This window comes from Rhyacophila brunnea, unplaced genomic scaffold (genome assembly GCF_057557595.1).
Source record: "Rhyacophila brunnea isolate RB1 unplaced genomic scaffold, BYU_Rbru_1.0 scaffold_12, whole genome shotgun sequence".
Lineage (NCBI taxonomy): Eukaryota > Metazoa > Arthropoda > Insecta > Trichoptera > Rhyacophilidae > Rhyacophila > Rhyacophila brunnea.
Window position 1 is genome coordinate 1762108 of NW_028232774.1, and position 12799 is coordinate 1774906.

The 12799-nt window shown below is 28.3% G+C and overlaps 1 protein-coding gene and 1 long non-coding RNA gene across 2 annotated transcripts in view; both read right to left on the reverse strand.

Moving 5' to 3' along the window:
* LOC147077626 (uncharacterized) overlaps positions 1–12799 on the reverse strand; it is a 306465-nt gene that overhangs the window by 229781 nt on the left and 63885 nt on the right. The gene's annotated exons all lie outside the window — the stretch shown is intronic.
* The window catches only part of LOC147077628 (uncharacterized), a 249881-nt gene that overhangs the window by 179357 nt on the left and 57725 nt on the right, over positions 1–12799 (reverse strand). The window contains exon 3 of the mRNA XM_085940116.1: positions 11145–11173. The gene's annotated coding sequence lies outside the window, so the exon portion shown is untranslated. The remainder of the gene's footprint in view (positions 1–11144; positions 11174–12799) is intronic.

Consider the following 12799-nt stretch of genomic DNA (forward strand, 5'->3'; position numbering starts at 1 on the left):
ATATAAAATATGTACCTGTTTAATTGATTCTCGGAAAAAAACTGACATAGTACACACTAACTCTGACATACCAGATATTTATATTATTTTATGTTTGTAATAGTTTAATTTAAATCAAACATTATTATACTCCCAAACCAATATATAATAGAAATACCTAGGCAATAAGGCTTGTTCAGAAATCACGTCCCGTTACAATAACAATATAAGTATTACATCAAAACATATGACATTTTTTGTTCGCTATGCTCTATTGCCATCAAATGTCAACGACATTTCCGCGTGATGTCATTTCGTAATAATTGCTTTCCCCGTATATGCTTTTTCCGTAACATATTATAAAATCGTGTATTATCTTTTAACCTACCGTGAAAAACATTAAGTTTCCCTGTTTACTCATTTGATGGTAAATTTACGGCGTCAACAAACGGAACCGTTTTTATTTAAATTACGTTTAAATCTTTGATTCCGTATATCATGGTTAAATGGCCACATGCAGAGACGTCGATATTAAGGTAGCCTCTAGGGCCGAGATGCATGGGATGTCAAGAATCATCATGGTGTTGTTACCTACCGGTAAAAAAATATTTTAAGTATCGATTATACTCGTATATACGAATACGAAAGACCAGCATTATTAAATCATAATCGTTGAGTAACGGATCACAAATGATTTTTTTTATAGCATATCATGATTCAAGAGAGATTTAAGATCATGTTAACGCGCGTGTTTGAACATGTACCTAACCGAAAAAAAAAATATTTTTTTAAAAACGGCACATGTTCAAACACGCGCGTTACCATGATCTTACTCACTACTTTATTTATTGTTTGTCAATTTATGACTACGGCCGTATGTTGTAGCTTAACCACTGGGAAATGCCAATATAAATGGCTTATTTCAAAAAAATACTACCTTATTCTTAGGTCAATAATTATTATAAAACAATCATCATTCGTAGAATATTTATCACATTTGAATGACCAAAGACATAGCTTATAATTAGTATCTTTAGAATTATTTTCAAATGTGTTAATAAAGCCAATTTTTAGAATAATAAAATGCCTAATTCTTGTCAATTTTGGGATCACAAAGATTATAAAATATATTTTTTTATCGTAAATATTTAACTATAAATATAATGTTAACATTAATTTTACTAATGGTTTTGTAAATGCGTTTAAAAATTAATAAATCGAAAAAATATTAACACCACTGCACATAGATGTACCGAAATATGACTATATTCTTAAACGTTAGAGCGAGAGGTTTAAAAGAATACTATTTTATGTAATAAAAATACTTTATACAGTCATCAAATGTTTAAAATAAATATAAAGGATAATAAGGCTTCAAAATGATATAAATAGATTATCTACAACGTTGAAGGAATGTCCAGGGTTATCCTCTGAAAATTCCATAAAAGCTCCATTTTGACCTACGATGAGCATTTGGGCCCTTAAGCTCAATTTTATTTACATCGAAAAATTTCAAGCCGATCGTATGTTCCGATGTAATGTCATTTTTCATTGTTCCCTTGAGTTGTGGCCAACATAGAATATTTCTTATTTTTTCGGACTCACAACTCAATCAACGATTACGTAAAACACACGATTGTCGTCGGCCCAGCTATCGCCGATGTTTGATTGAGTTGTAAGTTAAACTAAGAATTATTATTTTATTTTGGGCAGACGATCGCCGTGAGAATCCGTTAGTGTAATTTGGCGTTTAGAATGCGATAAATATGGATCGGAACATAATTCAATACAAGAAAATTCCGCATTATATATTTTAAATGAAGAGTCTTGTCTACAGAATTTATAATATTGTGCGGTTGCTGGCAAAAGTTTAAGTCGATAATTTAGGTAAGTATTTAGAGTGTTAACAACGGATTGTGTGTCTATATATAAACATGTATGTTGGAAAAAAAATAAAGGTTATCCGATATAATGGTTTCCATTGTCCATCAAGATTTACTCGAAACCAAACTTTGTACCATGTCAGTCGTAGCAATTCTAATTATGCACAAAACTCTTTTATTCGGCGCTCTTGTTTAATAAGGATTTCTCCACTGTTGATTTTTTTTTAATATTTCACTGTTTCATTTAAACGCGCTATCTCCAAAATTTTGTATAAATATACTTATATATTTTATAAAAATGTTACTTTTTTTTGTATATAATTTAATTATTCATTATTCTCCCTCATTCTTCTCATGTAATTTTCTGAAGTAATTTCTTTATATTTATGTTATTCTTACTTTCTATCTTGTTAGGCTTAACTATATTATAATTTATGCATGGAAACTTTGTTGGTTGCAATAACTTTTCATTATTATATTTTAAATTTTTGTAATCAATATTATGTAACTATTTGTTTCCTTTATAAAAAAATGTATAAATATATAGAACATGCATATTATAAAGCTCGAAGAAATTAGCATTATGCCTGATTTTAGAGGGCATGTCAAACTTTAAAATTGCAATTACTCCATAAAATGATTTCGAGACTTACTAACTTTTGGCAGTAACCTCACAATTTGAAAATTTGATATGCCCTCTCTAAAATCAGGCATAATGCTAACTTCTTTGTGATTCATGTGATGTTATTTATAATACATCAGATGATAACTCTAAATACCTAAATTATCGATTTCTCAACTTTTGGCAGCAACCCTACGAATGTAGTAAGTCATTTTATTTAAATAAAAAAAAACTGTAATTCTTATTTAAATAATATAATAAACTTCATTAATACAAACATCCTAAGGCCTAAATAATATAATAATAATATATGGCGTTACATAATCATAATAATATTATATTTCACCGTTAATTCATAAACATGTTAATCGATTCTGATATTTATAGTAGTTTTATGAACAACATAATGACTCTAATATATAATAGTAATTATCGGACTCCATAAATACGGGATTTAGATAACAGTAATCTACGTATTAAATATCTTTATTAAACGATAAACAATCTATCTGAGGATTTACAAAATTAAAAGATAAAATAAGCTTAACAAAGCTAAGTAAACACATGTCTCAAAATTATTGTATGCAAATGATTTGGTTTTATGAATGTTTGCTTCTGAATAGTATTTATATGTTACATATTAACATACTATTACATATGTTTTGTTCTGTTATTGAATATATTTGCATATATTTAGCTAAGATCTTCTCAGTGTGGAATATAATATATGATCGGGTCAATGCGAATTATCACGAAGATTTTAATTTAAACACTTCTATATGTCACGGCGGTCACTTTTGATGCATAATAATTGCTATTTTGAATATATATTGACCCACATGTAAGTATATTAAAATGGAAATTTATTTAAAGTGTTTTATTCTTAATCAATTAACCAATTTTATTATAAGAATAGGAAGATTAGAATGCAGACTATAAAATCAAGATCAGAATTAAAATTAATCATCTTTTATACGACCAAACAGAGGACAATCAGTTGGTACTGATAGAAAATTTAAGATCATTCATGTTTAATTCATCCATTGATAATCTCATAAAGACAGAGCTATATTAAAAATTATGCTCGATAACTGAAAACAATCAGTAGGTAATATTATTTGAACACTGTATACATTCAGCACACACCCTAAAATTTGTTAGGAATATAACTCCTAATGCGCTTAATGACAAAAATTTCCCCAGCAATCTGAGTAGTGCAGAGCCTTTTATGTTGCGGTCCAGGTCTTAATGTTGATGGAAAAAAACAATAAATCAAACCTTACAAAAATTATCACAATATATATGTATATATATTAAAATTGTACTGCTATGGATCTTGCTTTAAAAGTTGCATGTGAAAATGGAATGGGACAACTAGACGCCAGGGCAATTGGGCACCGCACTGTCGAATAAAATAAATAGACGTTCGATACGATTTTATACAGAAAGTAGACGAGGAATTTTAATCAGCTTCTATCTACTAACTACTTAGTAGTTTTAATTCATTTTACTCTTTACATAATGTTTTTTTTATTGCTGATTGAGAATTATCATGCCTGAGGCTTTATATAAATACAAAAGGACTTCTCGTTGGAACTTAAACATAGGATGCACAATTAAATTATTTAAATATAAATAATATTATTAAATATATATTTTAAAGTTATTTATAATTTACGTAGATATATATACATCGTGGTGCCCAGTTGTCCCAGCGCTGAATCGTCCTAAACCTTGTGCAAAGCACCTACATTAATATTATATATTTTAACAAAAACGACAATACGTAACGATATTGAACTTTTATGAATGTTTTAGAATGTTTTAGCGTGGGTAAAATTTAACTATATAATACATTGAAAGTTTTGTAAGTCATACTATCTCTAGTTATTTCCAATTTAACCCGTTATTATGTACAGTGGTGCATTAAGTGAAGTTGAGGCCCGACGCACCGAGTGATTTTAATTTCCCCTACGATAAAAAATATCAATTTCATGTCCACGAAATCTACTATATTATATTAGATGTAAATATATAATACTTATTTGAAATTTCTGCCTTAATTTACTATCTCTTAGCAACGCATAATCTGCCTGCTTTCACGTGACTTTTCGAATTTTAACATCATTGAATGATAGTTGAGCATTTATTCTGTGATATCTAAATCGATATTAACTCTCTGAGGGTCTCAAAGATTGTGTAAAGCCAGCAGAGCATCTCCCACCCGGCGCCAGTAACGGGTACCGTACATGGAAAGCCTTAAAGGCCTAAATAGACTGAGAACCATGGTAGGGCGTACTCGAGACAACATGGTAAAGTGGAGGCTCTCCGATGACCAAACCTGCGAGCGCGGTGAAATGCAAAGCATGGAGCAGCTTTTTTCATGCAAGGCTTGCCCAGTAAGCTACAATTTTGACGAGATCCTACAAGCCGAGGAAAATGGTGTTGCCTTCGCCAACTTCTGGAGTGACACATTGTAGCTATTGAAGACCCGACACAACGAAGACGATTGAAAAGATAAAATCTTCAATTTGTGAGTAATATGAGTATGACTAATTTGAACTGTTTCGAGGCCCCCTTTAGAGGAGAATTTTTCTGATGATTTGATCGCGTCATTGGCGCCAATGAAAATCGACGCTGCGTATCTAAGTAAGTGATTGTTTTTATTTCAGTATAGTTCAACATATTATATGTTAATGGACGAGTTGACAGACTGTTAAAATATTAATTATTTATGTCAGGCTTCACTTTTTTAACGTTTTTCATTGGCACGTTTGATATTGTAACATACGACATATTTACCGTTTATTCATTTAAATATTTCAGATAAGGTGATTTCGGTTCAGGTAGTGTAATTAGCAAAAATTTATGGCTAATTAATACAACGTGAACGTTTCTATTCGAAGTTTAAAAGACAAGATTTAAGAGATACTGGCTTCTAATAAGGTAGTATAGATTGTCTTATCTAGTTAGTTATAAATATTTTAATGTAGCTATATGTATTGATATATCGGCCTTTTTGATGTAGGCGAAACTTGCTGTATATTTTATCATAATAGTTTTTTTAACGATATTTCCGAGTTATAACTAAAACATGTAAATATTAAAATAATAGTAAATATTTTGGTTAAAAATATACATACTAAATCAATGAAAAATAATATAATAGCTATTTTTTTTTAAATTTATAATTGCAAGAAAATCATAACTATAATTTATTGGGTTTATTCTCTATGTCAGCTATATATATTATATTTATGGCCCCCACATCTTGAAGCAAGCTCTCAGGCTATAATCTTCTGCGGGCCCCCCTACCTATCGCTAAAGCTAAAGGCAGTGTGCCGATCTACAGTTGTGTATTCCAAATAGTGTTCGAGGTAAAATTTAGGTTATTTTATAGCGATTTTTTGTATTTTTTAATACACCCACTTGATTTATAGAGAAACAGTAATAAAAAATTGCATCGCATAACTACATAATTTTTAATGTTAGTAAGTATTCCTAAACCGTAATAGCGCCGCAGGCAAATTTTTTTACTCTTAGTGCAACTTTGTAATGTGTGATTATTTCACTTGGGTGGTCGAATCATTACACCGGGCCCCCCCTTAAGCACGGACCCCTAGGCTAGAGTCCTGTTAGCCCTTCCCTTGTGGGGACCATGATTATATTAGTAGTATTGTTCCATTGATTTAAATTACAAATAGCTGTTTCTGCCAAGAAACATTGAAGTTAATCACAGCTAAAACAGCTTGACAATGATACGTTATTAATAGTATCACTAAATTCTTATAATGTCAACCATGTCTTTAAATATACATAAAAGGAAAAAGGAATTAATCCACACAAATCAAATTTTATAAGAGACACAAAAACGCTTTTGTTATGGTTTTCGATATAGACATAAACCATCACACACGCATGAAGATAAATATTTTGGTATTTTATGTTTACAATTTGATATTAATTATTGAAGAAAACAAAAAAAAAACAAATAAAATGATGGTTAGTCTTTTTTTCCACTTCATTTCTATCTTTAAAAAGAATATATACTAAATTTAGATATTTGGATACAACATAATAATATATTTAGTCGTGTTCAATTATCAATTATCCAATAAAACCTATTTTCAAAAAAAAATGAGGGTTAATTCTTTTTTCCTTTTTATAGTCGAAATAAAATTTTTATAGTCGAAATCTAATAAGATTACCTAAGAAACACTACAATAATATGTCATAACGTGATTTGAAATCATATGATTTATTATCTCTCAAACCATTTATTTCTATGTGTTATCACCTCATACCGTTATATCATTTTTCACTTCTTTTGTTGTAGTGATTTCCTTTTTTTTCAAGATATATTTTTATAATTTGAGACATTACAAATACGCCATTTCTTCATAGGCCGATTTGTTAGTGCGTTATTACGTTTTTTTTAACGGGTTACCACCAAATTATCATTAAAAACAGAATAGCGCTATGCTCAACGCATCACACCAACGCAACGTGCGAAAGGACCGCTATTTTAAAACAAAAACGTGGTCTATCGTTGCCTCGTTGGGAACCGGTTTTATTAAAATTTTATTCGACCGTTTAGGCGGTAATGAAAAATTACTTCTCATTCGAATATGGACAGAAATATTGTGTTTGTTTCTATTAACTGGAATACCAAATTACAAAAAATGTGTGGGGGCAACACAATTTTAATGTTTTTTTTTTTAAATACATATAGGTACCTATTGTCAACGGTTGGTTTATTGATAACAATTAATCCTGTATTAAAAAATATTTAAATCTATCTTATTTTATCTGTGTATTCTATTCGAATTTACACCAGAAAAGCAAAACCCGAGATTTGACTACCTATATTCGATATTGCGGTTCTAAACCAAAATACTTTGATTACTTGTTTAAAAATCTGATATTAAAATTCTAATGGATTTAAGTAAGCAAAACCCGGGTCGCAAAAAACGACTCAAATGAAATAGTACAAAACTTAAAGAATTTAAATTCAAATTCCATCAAGTACATTCGGTCGATAGTATTAAATGTGATATTATTTAGTTTTGTACGCAATATTGTTATTACCTAATAAGGTTAAGTACATTATTATGGCAATGTTTAGTGTACCAAATGTGAAGTTACAATATTTCATAAAGGTACATTTTTGAGTATAAAATTTATCTGTAATAGTATGTATAGTAAAGAGCAGAGGAAAATTAGACTGCCGGTAATTTAAAAAAGCCTCGGTTTTTCAAAAAAGTCTCAACATGAAGAATACGTTTTTAAATATTTTTGTTACAAATCGATGAATAAACGACTTACATATTATTTTAAATAATGTGTTATCATGTAAATCGGAAACAATACTAATCGTTTTCTCTCGTGCTTGTATATATTACATTTTATTGTACTCTAATCCGATAAATATTCTACAGTAGGATTAATAATTCATTTTTATATATAAAAAAAATAACGTTATATTTTCCAGACCGGTCTCTGAACATGAATCTACCCTTAGTGCAGTGGAGCTTAAAATCAAGTAAATTTGACAAAATTGCACATTCCAGGGTACGTATGCAATTGTATTAACTATTTTTTACTTATAAAAATAAAAAAAATGCCAACTTACTTAGAAATACTTTTGGATGACAGTAGGAAAGTACGATCTTTATATTTTTTATTTCATATTTCCAATACGCTTTTACCATAAATAACGAATATATCAAAGTAACATCATGGTTTTTTTTAATTAAAGATAAGTATATATTTAGTTTTTCACACTACTTTACCTCTTAATTTCAATAGTAATTGACCTAAGTTTTAAAACAAAATACAAAATTTAGCTATTTCCGTCTCATTAATAATTCCAAAAATCCTATAACACAGTAATATATACATTAAAAACACACCATGCATTTTTCAAACATATTTATTGGTATATACAATATATACAGTGAATATAAGGTTGTCATACATATTATATTAATTATTTGTTTAAAACTATTTATTGTAGATATTATTATCTTTAACACGAAAGCAACAACGTTCATAATAAGGATATTGCTTGATTTTTTACGTTTATCGTAGAAACGTGAATTAAATTACTGTTTCTTAAAATACAAATTAAAAAATATATATTAATTTATTCTTTTATAAACAATAAAAATTACGCTTTTTGACACAGATATTTGGTTAAAAAAAATTCGTTATAATAGATAAGTTTTTTAAATTAATTTAGCTAAAAATGAGATTTCTTAAATACCCTAGTGCTTACATGAAAAGATTTTTAAATACATATTTTGTGATTAAAGCTGGCAATGCAAGTGAAAATCTCTACTATATCTTAATAATATATACATATTATTATAATAATTAATATATACATATTAATATAATAATAAATATCAAAATATCTTGCAAATAAGTCTAATGAAAACTAAGTAATTATTATTTTGAAAAAACTGTAATGTTTCTTAAAATTTTATCGATTTGTTAACTGGTTATTATTCATGTTATATTTTAATGCCCATTAATTTGCCAAATCGTAAACTTTCGGCAGTTAAAATAAGCTAATTGATGAATCACAATTAATTCGAATAATTGTAACGTTTTTTTACGTTTCAAAAGTTAAATACTATAATAAATTAGTACTATTGCAAAAAAATCACTTACTAACGATATTTTTTTCTTTCTTTAATAAACATTTTAATAAAAAGAAGTGTAGGTATAAATATATTGCACATAATACTGAGCAAATACTTTTTTTATAGTTTTACGATAGTAGTAACTTGTGTGTAAATTGCATTATAAAAATATATATATTAAACATTACATTGGTATATAAATATAAATAATTTATTGCGACATACTTAAAAAAACCTTACTATGTAATAAGACTAAACCAAGTTCTTTACTAGAAGTATTACATTTAAATTTATTGCCTTGACAAAGTTTTTCAAAACTTTGAATATTTAGTAATAAATCATTTCTTTCAGACAAATGGCTAATATTTCAAATACAAAAATAATAATCCAAGATAATTATTTATTTATATTTTAGATGAATAATTATAGTTTCCATAAAAATGTTGCCCTTTTACAACTTTACTAATAATGTTAAGTTTTGTTTTTATTATTCCCACACTTTTACTTGGTGGGTTTAAGTAGTTTTTATTGATACTTTAAAAAATTGAAAGCAAATAAATAATTATAAATATTTTGTAAGTAAAATCTAAAAATATATTATATAATGTACAGTAGATAGATATATAATACTAGTGAAAAGCGTGCGTAGGTGGTGACATAAAACTCCCAGAGGTCGTCGTTTATTTGGTGATACGAAGTGTTTGAAGTTGACATTACTCACGTATGTGGAAAACCGACGCCAGTTTCCGGCGCCCCGCAGGTTACCAGGCGTCCGACGCTGGCGACGTCCGTCCGGCGACTGACGACGCTCTAGTGGCGAGCGTCGCGGCGCCAGCTTGTTACGGAAGTGACGCGCGCATGCGTCAGGTGTGTTTTATTGATCTGAAGTGCGCCCTATTCGTGACATAGGCGCCGCCCCGCGTTCGTAAATGGCAGGTAGGGGATGAACTGGCAATGTGGACTACTTCGTAAAGATCTTTAATTTTTTGCTTTAACATTTTACAAAATGCTTTATTTTTAATAAGAAAATAAATAATGTTTTAAAGTTATCAAATTTATTGATGTCATTCCATAATATATAATTAAAAAACATATTGAGTAGCAGAGGCATGCAGCAGAAGTAGTCTGTTTTAAAAGATTCGAGTTGTGGGTTTGACAACTGCATATTCTGATAGGTTCAGATACTGATTTTTTAAATATGTTAACCTATAATATGCTAAACGAATGCCTAACAACATCCATAAAAACAAGATTTACATTAGATTGAAGATCCAATACAATAAAATATAATGCACTATAATCTAAACGGTGTGTACATACGATGACTTTATTTTAAAAACAGTGTGTGGGTGTCGTCTCATGGTTGGGCACAAAATAAATCATGTTGTATTTTTTCAATGTGAGTTTGATTTAGTGCAAGAAACCAACACGTAAAAAGCCTGTTAGTATATTCTCCAGTCCGTGAAGATCCATATGCCTTATTTAAGAGTAAACATGGTTGTTTTATTTTTTATTAGTAGACAACCAAGAGTGAATTCGTTTAGTTTTTAGGTGATTAAGTTTGGTAAATTTTTAATTATATACGTATTTTACTTGAACGAAAATATTTTACCGAAACACAAGTAATGAGTAATAAATATAAAGAAAATATATATATAATTTCACAATACGAAGTGACGTCAGTTAAACCATTTCCTTTAACTCATACAGTGCTGATGACACGGCTGCCGTGTCGGCATTAAATAGCCATTAGATATAATTAATTAGCATGTTATTTAAATATGGTAATTAAATATTAATTAACTGTTTCGCAGGAAATGACTTTTAATTATTAAAAATTACATTGTTTGTATCTTCCATGATATACTTAATAAAAAAAATCATTAATCTTATAACCTAACCATAGGATATATCAATATTCTAGCTACGTTGATAATTAATACGGAAATATGACTTAAAATATTATAATAAAATATTCTCCACTATCTATAGTAAATAATAATAATTAATTACCATTTCACCACCAAACTGCATCCAGTATTCTGAAACAAAATAAAAACATATTTTTAGTAGTGCTAATTATTTTCGATCAACTATCAGATTTGGCTGACTCTCCCCTATTGTTTGAATAAACGCAATGGGGATTTCATGAACGATAAACAAGGGTTGTTTTAAAGGTCTTGAGAATATTAGGAACACTTTTTTAGTAGAGTGACTTAATATTTTTAATATTTAATAATTAATGTTATCGATACAGAAGACATTCACTCTTTCTTCACCTTTTTATGTGATTCTATCCATTATTTGTTCTTAAAACATTTATAATATTATATTCTGGAAATATTATATTCAAAAATGATAATACTAAAACCCCTAAAAATCAAAAATATAGAAATTTTTGCTCTTTTCAGTACCTACATGTTTGAAAAATATGGATAAATATATTTCATTGTCATGAATGTATTTCTTTGAATACTTCATAATATTTGATAATATTTATAATTATTTTTTGCATATTTTTGACAGGTATCGCATAACAATATGCATGTTAATTGTGATTAAAATGGTGCCAATCAAAATTATATTAAAAAATACACTCAATATACTTAGACAAAAATAATTAATATCTCTATTTTTTGTTAATCATAAAAAACAAAATTTTTAATTATGAAATCGACAAAAAACCATCGCAATTTAATTGCATATCATAATATTTTTTTTACACAGTGATCGTTTACATGCACTAAAATGCATATTACCTTGTTAAGCAATCAAATGAAAAAAAAAACAGGTGTTGTCAAAGGTTCAGAAAATTTTATTTTCATTTTAATAAATTGATTTAAAATATAATATTAACTATATCAAACAATTATTATCTATTACTATGATGCATTTATGATTTAATTAGTTTAACAAAATTAGTTTAAATGACATAGTTTTGGCAGGTTGTAAGAGCATATATTATTGTAATATAAAAGTTATCTAGTTTGTAACTTGAATACAAATAAATTTATAATTTTACCAACTAACGCTCTCCCACATTGAAAAGATTAATTTCAACCCTCATCAAAAAGTATTAACAATTATAAATAATAGCATTATGTCGCTATATGATTGGTTTGTCGAATATCCGTTTTTGTCGTAATCGACATTTTAATGCAGAATGATTTTTTGTATCTAAATGGACCAGAACCATCCTTTTCTTTAAATTACTTTGTAATTAATACAGCATTCACATGCTGCAAAAACAACAATTTAAACACCTCGATGTATTTAAATATAGGACAATGAAATTTGTTTTTCGTCACCTGAACATTTGACATTTGGTCTATTCGACAAACCAATCGTACAGTGACGATTAACTATTTATGCATTCAAAGATAAATTTTAGTACACATACTTAAAAAAGCTTATCACATGAGTTAAATAGCAGCTTGAAAATAATGTGTTTGTATTGTGAATACCATTTAATATTTATTTTATAATCATAAAGTATGCATAAGTAACCCATCAAAAATACTCAACAGGAGAATAATTATTTGACTCATGATAATATTTGTAATTTTGTAACCAAACGATCGAAAAATGATACACCAGTAGGTACCCTTGTCCAATACAATATAACAAATTCTGAGAATTTTGGCATGACGATAAAAAAATACCGCTAT